This window comes from Lonchura striata, chromosome 1, assembly GCF_050655825.1.
Source record: "Lonchura striata isolate lonStrDom1 chromosome 1, ASM5065582v1, whole genome shotgun sequence".
Lineage (NCBI taxonomy): Eukaryota > Metazoa > Chordata > Aves > Passeriformes > Estrildidae > Lonchura > Lonchura striata.
This window is the reverse complement of record NC_140703.1, coordinates 115,323,307-115,336,392: the sequence shown is the minus strand read 5'-3', so window position 1 is coordinate 115,336,392 and position 13,086 is coordinate 115,323,307.

The following is a 13,086-nucleotide window of genomic DNA, read 5'->3' as shown; positions in this document are numbered from 1 at the left end:
TTTGGGCCTCCCAGTGACATAGATGAGAATAGCTCTTTGGTTTCAGGGCTCACCATCCCTTTCCTCAAAAGGATCTTACATGAGGCAGGAAAAGCACAGTTTCCTACCAAATTCCCCAGCAGAAACTCATGGAAAATTGGAATGTGTCTAGGTGAAGTCTCCTTAAAGCGTCAGAGATATCTCATTTTTTTCATCCCTCACTCTCCACCCAAGCAGATCTTCCCCATTCAAAGTGGGGAAATGAGGCCCACCCCCAACTCTCCCTCTCTCTGAGTTTCTCTAAATCCCATCAACACCATAAAATTAATCCAGTGGCCTCATGGTAACTGTGTAAGCAAAATTAAGCAATCAGGGTAGACCAAAGTGGGCTCATATTTTCAAGTTATAACAAAACCCAGCCCACCTCAGCTGCCAAGGGGAGAGCACAGCTCCCCAAACACCTTTGGTACCTCAGTACTTTTCTTCCCAACAGCCTCCAAAACCCCTCCTAAAGATGAGGCTGAGCATTGAAATTCATAAAGCCACTTGATCTGGAGGAGCATGCACTCGGTAGATGTGACTTTTATGATTACTCTCCTCCCACTCACCACGATTGACTCTTGTTCCCCAGGCTATAAACTACCTGCCTCTTCCTCCCCCCAGGTGACAAGCAGCTTCATTTTACTTTAACTTTCTCTGTCTCTCATTTTCCGCCCTCTCCCCCATCCTTTCTTCTCCACAGCTCCCAAATACATTTCCTTTAAACAAAGGCCTAATTGATACATACCTAATTAACATCTGAGCGTTTGTTCTCAGCTTGTATTTAGCTCTGAAAATTGCTGCTTCTATTTCAGACCTGAATAAGGGCTTGCATACCTGAAAGTTTGCCTGATATTTCCAGCAATGCCAGTTGATCCAATAAAACACACACTAGTGGCTGTGTATTCCCATCATCCCAAATGCCAGGATTCAGGAGGACTCTGTGCACACCTCAGCTGACCTTCCTGAACTGCTGGTGGGAAAAAAAAATAGAAAAAAAATAGAGCCAAACCAGGTTTGCATTAATATGTCTGCACCAAACCTCCTCAGCCAGCAGGAAAGTTCTCCATGTTGTTGTGAAGGTGGAATTTGATAGGAATATTCTACATTGCTGCAGTTTGGAGCTCTGTGTGAGATTTCTGCCCTTCTGAGTTCAGTTTTCTCTTACCCATCCTCACCCTGCTCTCTGTTCTTTGGGAGGTGCAGGTTGGTATCAACTCCTTCCCATTCTCCTGGAAATAATGGGAATAATCCCATGGATTATTTATGATAGATTAGCACAGATAGTTATTTAAATGTTGCATATTTGCAGGCTCAGAGAAATATTGCAACTTCTTTCCAACTCAGAGAATCAATGTTTGGGAGTTCCCAGCATCATTTGGCATTAGCTCTGACAGCAGAGCTCGTGTCACACAGACGTTATTTATATTGTTTATTTTCTCCTGTGCTATGAGCACTCCCTCAAATGAGGCTTACACCAAGTGCTTAAAAAAAAAAAATGCTCCAGAAAAACACTCTGGTTTTGTTTTGTTTTGTTTTGTTTTGTTTTGTTTTGGGGGAAGAATGCCAAAATCGAGGGAAAACGATGCTGAGAGGTTTTTATCAGAGAAGTCAGCCAGATCCATCTCAGCCCTGCCTCCCACTCATCAGCTTCCCATCAAAGGGGCCCAGGGACTGCTCTAATCTTGGATCAGCTCATCTGAGCTATTGATTCCCTTAATCCCAGTGCCCTTCCCATCAGGTGCTGATGCTGATGCTTACCTGGGCTGTGTTTTCTGCATCCTGCAAGCAGCACCCATTTCTCACCTCCTGTGCAAGGATGAAGGAGTTCAGCCCTGCTGCCCCACAGCTGACACTCTTCCAGAGAGGCTGCCAGGATGGATTTTCCTTTCCCAGCAGAGCAAGGATTCACATGGGGCTACAATCTACCAGTTGCTGGGATTATTCCATGCCATGGGCTTTCATTTAGGTGTCACCCTACTGACACAGCCCCTTGATGAGCACTGCTCCCTTTGGGTTTGCCTCTTGCATGTTGCAGAACCTATGGAAAAGCCTCATCTTCTTGCCAACTGCTAATCCACACTGGAATTGTGTTGGGGAAACAATTGCTGCTTGAAAATTTGCATTATGTTGTGATGTTTTCCAGTATAAAGCAGTTAGACACATTCAAACCATGCAAAACACTGCCACAGATTTCCCAGAGCAGCTGTGGCTGCCCCTGGATCCCTGGCAGTGCCCAAGGCCAGGTTGGACACTGGGCTTGGAGCAGCCTGGGACAGTGGGAGGTGTCCCTGCCATGGCAGGAGTGGAAAGATGTGATCTTTAAGGTCCATTCCAAACCGTTCTACGATTTCATGATTACCTTTCCCTAGAGATCCTGAAAAGAATTGTGACATTCTAAGTTCTGTTGTGCAACCAAATTTGAAGACATTTTAGAACTTCGCATGAAATGGCAAGTCAAAATTCTGTTCCCTTTTCTCATGCAAAACCTTTGCTGATCTCAGTGGGGCTGAGTCTATTTTTAAAACTAAAATACCTTTCTTATGCAATAGGACCATCCAGAGTTACAAATAAATGTATTCTTCCCAAGGCTTTTATATTTCACTTATTTTCATAAAGTTTAAAGGTTATCTGAGTGTATTGACTGTGTTTACCAGAGACAGGTATTAATGAGGATGGAACATTGAGAAGTGCAAGGCTGCAAAGCACAAGGTAAGGGAGGTGGCTGTGGTACACACACACATTTCCACTGCTCTGAGCTGATACCTGAGAGCTGAGGTCTTGGGGGACCTGCTGAAATGACTTAGCTGCTGTAAATGCAATTTTGAGAGCTTTCAGTGCAGCTCCTCAGGGCCCTGGGAATGCCAGCAGCCTCTGGAGCCACCTTTCCCTGTAATCCTCCTCTGCAGGGAATTCCACCCTGCACATCCAAGGGTTTGCTGCCAGCGTTTGAGGTGATGCTGTGTAACCTTCTCTCACACTGCTGTGAGAACAGCTGAGCTGGGGGAAAGAGCAGAGAGGATCCTCAGGCAGGGAGCTTGGATTCCCTGCCCACTGCCCAGCCCCTCCTGGGCTGCCTGTGTGTCCCTCTGGACCTCTCTGTTGCAGTAAGGTAGAAAAATCATAAAGAAAGGCTTCATAAAATCAAGCCTGCTCTCCTGGAATCAGTAGCTGGCCTTGTCAAAGCTATAATTTTGCAAGTTCCCATGTGAAACCAATCCTGTTGTGAGCAATTTGTTAGTAAAACAATTTATTCCTGGGTAAAAAACAACTTGCACCTGTATAAACTGTTTTTACACCATTAGAGAGAAAAATGAAAATTATCTTTCACAAACAACTTCCCTGCATGTATACACTGAGAGTTTGACCAATCAATACAGAATAACAACTTCTTACCAACCAATAAAGGTAATTGGCAGGATAACTACTGACCAGTTGGAGTCCCACATGAGGTCTGTAAAACCAGATAAAAAAGGAGTTATGTGAATTAAGAAGGGTTTTTTTTCCACCATGAAGAAAATGGAGTCCTGTGTGATTTATTCCCATACCTGTGGGGTCACCTGAGCTTCTGGTGCCTGCCTGGTGGGGCCTGGACCCCGTGTGCTGCTGCCAGACCCTTGGTGAGCTGCAGAAAAGTTCTGTTTCCTGGTAAAGGGCTGTAGGAATTCCTCAGGTTGTAGGAAAGATTATTCTGGGGACAGATTTAAAAGTCATTTTTACAGACAACACAAACTAAATGGTAAGCACCTTCTGTAGCTTCCAGTGGTTGCACATTATGGTGAGTAACTCCCATCCATTCTGGGACAGAATGAATTCCAGATTTAAATGCAAATCCTCCCACCAGGCAGTGAGGCACAGCAGCACCCTCTGCAACTCCCTGACAGGAGGTTGTAGCAATTTGGGGCTGGTCTCTTCTCCCAGACCACAGGACAACGGGAAATGACCTCAGGTTGTGCCAGGAGAAGTTCAGGCTGGATACCAGGAAGAATTTCTTCATGGAAAGGGTGGTCAAGCACTGGAATGGGCTGCCCAGGGAAGGAAAATCACCATCCCTGGAGGTGTTCCAGGAATGACTGGGTGTGACACTCAGTGCTGTGGTCAGGTTGAGATGATGGTGTTCTGGCAAGAGGCTGGATCTGATCTTAGAGGCTTTGTCCAACATAAATGATGCTCTGTGGGATTCTGTTTGTGGTCCTTGTGTCCCTGACACGGGGCTCCTGAAACAGCCACAGCATCACTCACAGGGCACAGGTGGGAACATCCTTTACCCAGAGAGACAGGCTGGGCTTGTTTTTTTTTTTTTTTTTTTTTGAGTGGGCAAAGCTCCCTTTGCCACATAAATATGGACCCAGTGGTCACACAGGGAAGAGGGAGATGAGCCTTTTGCTTTCATCACTGTGTGTTCACTGAGCCACCCGTGTGGACCAATGCAGAGGCCACTCAGCCTTGTCACCCCGTGGTGCTGCCCCTAAGCAGATGCCCAAAGAAAATTGCTTCAGTGTTCAGAAACCTTTTCACTGCAACTCCTTTCCTGCTGTGACAAAACCACTGCTGAACTATGCAGCGCTGCTACCAATAATGTTTTATTTCCCTCCAGAAAGTTCCTTTCTCACCCTTGTCTGCAGATGCTTCTTTTCTCCCCCTCTGCCCTCGATTTGTTGTTGACTCTCAGAGCTTTACTCTGTTTAATCAGGAGCCCAAATGCCTCAGAGCAGGTGCCTTGACTCCTCAGCTGGCTGTCAAGCTCTGTGAGCAGCCACATGCCACTGCAGAAGAAATAAGGAAGGAAATCTATATCCTTTTCCCTCACTGGCCAGGCTGCTGACAAATTCTGCCCTGCATTGCAGAGGCGATTCAATTATTTCAATAAACCCAATCAGAAATAATTAATGAAGACTTTCTAATGCATATTGGGAAGACCATCCACTAAAACATGAAGCTTTTCTTTCTTTTGCTGCATTGCTACACTCAGCAGCTTACAGCTAATAAGTTACAAAGCCTTGGTTTATTCCATTCCAACTGCTAATCCCTTTTGATAGGGCAGAGGTGGATACAATTAATGTCAGAAGATTATGAAAGCACTGATGGTGCTTTGAAATGGAAACTGTAAGAAGAGCCACAAGCTGTGGTTACCCACATTACAACCCTTACATCACTCCTTGGCTCGTGTTTGCTAATTTTGCCACGGAGCAGGATTTGCCAAGCAGCACCCTTGTCCTTTGTGCCCTCTTGTAGCTGCTGGGTGATCAAAATTCACCGTGGGAAGTGAGTGACAGGGCAGAGCACCGCTCACGTTCTGTGTGTTTGCCCTCCAGGGACACACTGCCTTCAGCCATGCTCGTGGGTCAGCAACCCAGGCAATTAAAACCATCAGCTAATTAAAACCACCTCTAATTGCAACAATTTCCATGGAAGTGCCCGGCTGTGGCTGCTTTTCCTGCTGCAGGTGCAGAGCTGAGGGCTCAGCCCACGCTGCCTGAGATGATGCTGTGCTGGAGACTCCATGACTAAGAGTTCACTGAACTCTGTTTGCTCCATTTGCTGTTTTCTGCTTCTCAGCCACAGCTGTCAAATGAACAGATTGGATAGCACAGGGTTGTTGCTTTTTTTTTTTTTTTCCCTGTCAGGGAAAAGAAGATTTTATGAAGGCCTAAAGACCTAAGTAAAAGGTCAATTGGTATAATCAGCAATTTTAGTAATAAATCTATTATCATGCTTTCAATTTCATTAGCCAATTAATGATTCCAGCCCCTGGGTTAGAAGTGGCATTTCAGTGTGCAGGGCATGGTGATTCCCAATGGAACCAGAGAATCCCAGAGTGGTTTGTGTTGGAAGGGATCTTAAAACCCATTCAGTGCCACCCCTGCCACGGCAGGGACACCTCCCACTGTCCCAGGCTGCTCCAGCCCCAGTGTCCAACCTGGCCTTGGGCACTGCCAGGGATCCAGGGGCAGCCCCAGCTGCTCTGAGCACCCTGTGCCAGGGCCTCACCATCCTCACAGTAAATATTTTTTTCTTAATATCCAATCTAAACCTGCTCTCTGTCAGTTTGAAGCCATTTCCCCTTGTCCTGTCACTCCAGGGCCTTGTAAATAATCTCTCTCCTTCTTTCTTGTAAGCTCCCTTCAGGTCCTGGAACAGTACAATTTTAATTTACTTTATGGCAAAGATAATTTATAACACAAAACCTCAAAAGGACACAGCAGCTCCTTTGCTCTCCAGGCATCAGTCATGTCCCCCTTTAAATTAGAAATGTGTGTAATGGAACAGGGGGAATAAGCCTCTAATATGGAAATGGACTTCTGTTGGGGTGTTTATGTACTTGCACATTTCTTTGCTTGACATTAATAGAAAGCAGCAAGAAGCATATTCTGTCAATACTTTGGTCACAATCTAGAACACTGCAGCAGTGAGGGAGGAAGGAGAACATGGGCAGAGAGGGAAGGACACATTTCAGCAGCAGCAAGAGCAGCCTCTGCTTTTATAAACTGTGGGGTTTTTTGTTTGTTTGTTTGTTTGGGTTAGGGTTGGGATTGAAAGTGAGATGGTATTTTGTGTTTAGATTTAGATGTTTATTATTTCTTATTTATATTACCGTTTTATAAGCTGTGAGTTTTACAGTATTTTACTAACAAGTTATAAAATGGCCCTGTATCTATCTTTATAAGGTTTTTTAAGGAAAATTATTTAATTAAGAAATGACACTTAAATTAGTTTTATTTTTAATTTAATAACTAATTAGTTTTGTTTTGCAAGGTGGATATTTTTGTTTAATTATAAAATACTACTTAAACTTACGAAGAAGAAGATGAAGAAGGATTAGCTACCACCTTAAAACTTCTGTTTTAGTTTATATATATTATTATATTTTAAAACTTTAAAATCTAAGACTTTTGCTATGTGATATTACACACTTTTATTTAAACTACACACTTATAATCTTAGTTCTGCCATTCAAGTTTGGAAGATTTTTCTATGGTTTTAGGTTAAATGTTGTGTTTTCTTGAGGGTCTGTGTTTTTCAACACAGAAAGTCTTAAAATTCTCAGTGCCTAGGGTTCTGACAGTAAACCAAAGCCCATTCATTCAAAGCTGTTTTCTTGAAAGGCACTACTTTGAAGAAGACTGAGCCCAGATACTGGCCTGTTCTGCCAACAGCTCTCCTGAGAGCCAAATCCCTCAGTTTTACACTGATCATGAGCCTTTCCCACTCACCACCACATATTGCATAGGTTACTGACAGTACTTGTCACTGCTTTTTCACCCTGGATTTAAATGTGGTCTAAGCAGATAAGAAGCAAACTGTTTATAGATGCAGTGCTGAGAGTATAATTAACCATCCTGCTTAATGAGGTATTAGTGGGGATGAGGATACAGTGGCCATTCACCTACTTCTCAGTCTTTGTCCTGATCAGTGCTTATCAAACTGAGCTCTCCAGAACAAACAACAACAGAAAATCCCTTTAGGAAATAAAGCTTCAGATATCATTAAAGATCCTGTGTCACCCATACTGCCTAGAACAGGACTGGCAGAGTTTTCCTCCTGTACCAGGCTAAGATCTGTCAATGGGGCAACCTTTGCCCTCAGGCCCTGGATTTGAAGGTTTTCTGCCCCCCAAAAATTTGGGCATAATTCTTAGAAACTCCAAAGTTCTCAACCAAGGAACAGCTCCTGACCAGATGGCAGCAGGAACCCTGTGAGTGTGTGTTAGGGCTACTGAAATCTCCAGCTAGAGGTTGGAGCTACACTGAGCTCACACAAAAGCCCTCTTTACTCATCTGAAATTAGTATAAAAATACAGCTACATAGCTAATGCCACCTGGCACCATAATCTTGTGTTATTGATAAAATCAATGCACACACACAAGCAAAAATAAAAAAATCCAAGGTTTAGGTCAGAGTTCCTTGCATATGGTGTCCAGAAATTTATATCAAGTGTTTGAACTGTTTCCTTGCATTCAGTTTTTCATTGCTGTTCCACTGATGACCTCCAGAAATCCCTTTTTGACTTAAATTATTCTTTGATTCTATGAATTGTTTTGAATTCCATTGAATTGCTCTGAAACATGAAACAAGATAGATACATGCTCAGCAAAATGGCAATGTGCCCTGTAAAATAAGCCAGCAGGTTTTTGGTCCTTCCTGGGTAAGAGCTATGTTATTTAACACCCTTGATTTCCTCAATATCAGGTGAACTCATCTGTTTACAGTTGCATAACATCATTAAAGTTTCAGCTTCTGAAACTTTAAATACAAAGAGATGATAAACTAAATATTTAAGAGAACCTGGGATTAGATTCCTCTTGACCTTCATAAACTCCTTTGAGTAATTTATATAAATGAACCTACTTATTATTCATACAAATAAAATGCATGAAAAATAAATGTAAATCCAGGACTACTCCTGTTTTTTATAGCTGACATAAGATCTATTTTGTCCATTAGGCTCATAGCCAGTGCTCCATCACACTGCCAAGGACACTGTAGGGCCTGAACTGCTTCTGATTGAGTCCAAATTATTTTATTTCTGGTAATTTGAGGGAGCACTGACTGGACTTTTGTTCTGGCCAGATCCTGGTGTAAATGTCAGACCTTTTTGTGCTTCAGGGCACTCGAGGTGCACAGGGACAAACCAGCTACCCAAGAATGCATTAAACCTCAGTGTGCTTTTTTCCTAGTCCCAGGTAACAATGTGCAGCTATTTTTAATTTCTGTGCAGCAGCAAGTGTTAAACAAGCTCCACATGACCTCACTTGCATTTTTAAAGAGGTAACATCAGCAGAAAAAATCTGTAGGAGCAGCACAGTGCCAGACATGCAGCCTGGGAGGTTGGAGTGGGGGGATCCCAGAGCTTGGCCTTCTTCTTACTCTCATCCAGTGCCATCCATAGGAGACTTTAATCTTTCAGGAGAAAGGTTTCTGTGTCAGCCCTTAGGGGTGGAGCCACTATGACGAAAAAATAGATTTGGGATCTTTTCTTTCCCTCACCTGAGCAGAAAGTTAAAGGAGAGGGAGGGGGCGGAAGTGGGAGATTCTCTAACAGGGCACAAATTTGGATGGTCAGTCCTGAAATTACCTCAGGGGAAATTTCCCTTTCATGATCTGCAGAAAGATCCCCAAGAGCCCAGACCTTCCAACCTCACCTTTGAGGGTGCTTTGGAAATACCACCATGGAAAACTCGGAATAAAATGGCACCACAGTGAGGCAGGACAGAACCACTTCCCTTTTGTGAACGTGTATCTATTTTAGAGTTGTGCTGACCTTTGCAAGAACCTTCACTTAATAATACCTCAGATAAATAGAGAGCACTTTCTAGCAAGAATACAAGGTGGGCAAGGGCCTCAGAAAAGTCATCAGCCATTAAACTGAAATGTCACCATAAGCCCATAGGAAATAGCTAAATGAGGTGTTATTATTGGTAACACAGACATTGCAGAAGAAAGATGAAGGAAAGGGAACTAAGCATTTATTTCTGTTAAAAGTGAGGGGTCATCCTTTTCCATCAGTCAGCAGGGAGTTGCTTTTATTTCCACCTCCATTTTATCATTTTATTTTAACATAAAAAATTACAAAGACTATAATTAAAAAAGATTCAGCCAAATTAGCTGCACCTATTCATCATCTTAGGTCTTTAGATGCTGAACAGAATATTTTTTTTGGTAGGATACTCTATGTCTCCTTTCTATGCCTCACACTCCTCTTAGCAAACCAACCATGGCTAAAAGGAGAGATATAACTCAGTGGGACAGAACAGGCTGTGCTAAATGCCTGGTTTTGGGTCTCTGACTATGCCCATTGCTAAATGGGTATTTCTGCAAGGCAGCCCAATGTGTCTCAGTCCATTGTTGCACTTCACAGCTCAGAAATTAAAAAGTGCTGAGCTCACCTTTCCCTTGACTGGCTCAATTTCTGACTGTTGAATAAATACCTTTACCTTGCTAAGTGGAAGAGACTCCACTCTGTGAATAAACTGAATGCAGAAAATAAACCTAGATGGACCTCTTCAGGTATCAAGCCCATTTCATGCTTCCTACCTCCAGCTAATGTTGTATGTAACATTAATTTTAACCAGCTCCTTTCAAAAACCAGGAATGCAAGGGAAAAAAGACCCCAGCAGCTGAGGTTGAGAACTGCCAAACTTCACTTATCAGTCCATAAAGGTATTTTAAAGAAGGGATTTAGCAACAGTGACAACTCCTGCTGTTCACTGACCTTCTTATGTGAATCTTAACATTGATAAGGGTTTTTCCTCTCTAGCAAACTGCTCTGTCATGATCCATGCCCTATCCCTGCCCATCCTGCACAGCAGAGGCATTTTTATGCCCTTTGAGAAAGTGAGGAGCCCCAACGTGCATTTGCATGAGGGAAGAGCAGAGATGAAGTGAGTTCACACTTGTTCCCTCTTTTGGCAGCCACTAACTTGACCTGGTGACTTTAGCTTCCTTTTACTGGAATGTGTTATGTGTAATTACTGTCAACACAGCAATAAAAAGGTTTCTGGATGAAGTGGAAAGAAAGGGTTTGGATGTCTCAACTTGATTATTCTTTTTCCTGTAAAATGTCTGGCAAAATTTGGGACTACTGTGACACAAAGGTCAGAGGTTCTTCTGGGGGCTCTGCTCTGTCTAAAAGATGAAAGACAAATTGGTAAGAAACTCTTCTGAACCTCAGCTTTTTGCTGCTACAGAGACCAAGAAAAATAACAATCCAGCAGCTCCCCCAGTCCAGCAGCACTCCTGGGTGGTGCTTGGTGGATGGGGTCTCATTTTTGGCCAAACCAGTTCTCTGCAGCTGGGGTAGGGGAAAAGGGTGGGATCCCTGAGGTCCTCCCAGAGGTTGATACTGACAGGGATGTTACCTCAACACTTTTGAAGCTGGGAGCCTTCTAAATCCATTATCTGAACAGGGATTTAGGGAAGAGACTCCCTGAGAATTTGCCCTTAACCTCCCCAAACTCACTGAAGTAAAGTTAAGGGAACAAATCTACTTAAAACTTCCTTATCTCTCCACATCACAAGTTATAATTGTGGATCTTCCAAATCACATTAATTCCTTTGCCTGTACAGAGATTGAAAATTGTTAACTGGTAATTATGATGTCTTTTTACTTTCTAATTAAGAGGGGAACTGCCATAGGTAAGCGCCAGGTAACATCTGAATGCTCCACATCTTCCCATCCTCTGCAGAGCTGAGCCAGTCAAGGAGTCAAACCCCAGAACATTCTTCAGGCTTTCAAAAGTTTAGCAGGTTTGGCTTAAACTGAGAATGGCTTTCCTAACAAGTCTGTCCAAGTTAAGGACACAGTTCTGAATTAAATCCATCAAAACTCTTCGGCCAGACAGAAGAATTGACACATATATTTGGGTGATTGGTTTTTAGGCTGTTTTTTTTTAGGATGGAAGATGACTCACACTGTACAGTAAGTCATGTCTTGTAACTCTCCTGAGAAAAGACTCAATTTTTCAAATTATATTTGATATCTTTGTGACAACGACAGCAATAAGATTCTGTTGGAGCCATTGACTCATTCCTCTTGCATGGGAACAAAGGTTAGGTTGTAACAAAGGCCCTCAGGCCCAGATCTTTAAAGGTATTTTGTTGATTAACTACCCACAGCCATTAGCTTCTTAATTAAAAGGTAAGAAGGCATACTAATGGGAGTTCAGATGTGGAAACTGTCTCTTTAGATTTTTTTCTTGGGCAAATTAGCTGATATGTCTGAGATGACCAATCATCCATCATCCAGCATCTGAGGCTATGCTTGTTAAATCTATTGCTACCAAAGCTATCATCACAGCATAGTCTCTGTGATTAAGGCTGTGATACAGGTCCTCCCCTGTTTTCTAGGATTCAAAAGCACACATCTTTCTGAAACAAAAGCTTTCCATTTGAAATCAACATCCTTAATTTCACCTTCAAAATTGACTTTTTTTTTTTTCAGAAAGTTTGTGTAAAATCGTTCCTTCTCTTTAGAAATTAATAGTGTAAAACCAGCAAGAGGTAGAGGTTTCACTTCACTGTACCAATTTCAAATGATGGGAAACTTCAGTTTTTGCAGTCACAGTCAAAATTCAAATATATTCTACCAAGCAGAGCAGTTCTGCTCTGATGGAACATGGAATGCTGTTCAAGGCACAGCCATATTTTCATTTTGATGTTTTTGGATTTTATTTGAATCAAATTTTGACTGAAAAGTACAGCAGACTGAGGAGAGATCTTCCCCTGCAGTCCGTGGTACCTCCTGAAGGGAGTTTGGAGCCAGGTGAGGGTCAGACTCTGCTCCCAGGTGACAAGTGACAGGATAAGAGGAAATGGCCTCGAGCTGTGGCAGGGGAGGCTCAGGTTGGACATCAGGAGGCTTTTCTTCCTGGAAAGGATTGTCAGACCCTGGAAGGAGCTGCCCAGGGAGGTCTGGAGTCCCCATTCCTGGGGGTGTCCAAGGAAGACCTGGATGTGGCACTCAGGGCTCTGGGCTGGGTGACAACGTGGGCATTTGACACAGCTGGGACTTGATGGTCTTGGAGGCCTTTTCCAGCTAAAGGATTCTGTGATTCTGTCTCTTCCAGAGCAAATCTGTGCTTCTGGTCAAACCACTTCACTTTGTAGACACATTCAGTGGTGGGATTGAAAGCCAAGCAAGACTGTGCAGTTGTGTGTCACTGTCAGTGACAAAGATTGAGCACAGAATCAGCTCTCTCCTTGCACAAACACAGCCCCAGAGGGACACCTCTCCTGTGAGGAAAGGCTGAGAAACCTGGGGCTGTTCATCCTGAAGAAAAGATTTTAGAGTCCCTTCCAGAGGGCTCCAAGAGAGCTGGAGAGGGACTTTCCACATACGGTGACAGGACAAGGGGGAATGGATTCAAACTGACAGAGGGCAGGAATGGGTGGGATATTGGAAAGAAATTCTTCCCTGTGAGGGTGATGAGGTCCAGGCACAGTTGCCCAAGGAGTTGTGGACTCCCCACCCCTGGAACTGAAAGCTCTTTGGGGCTCTGAACAACCTGATCTAGTGGAAGATTCCTTGCCCACAGCAGGGGCTTGGAACAAGGTGATCTTTAATGTCCT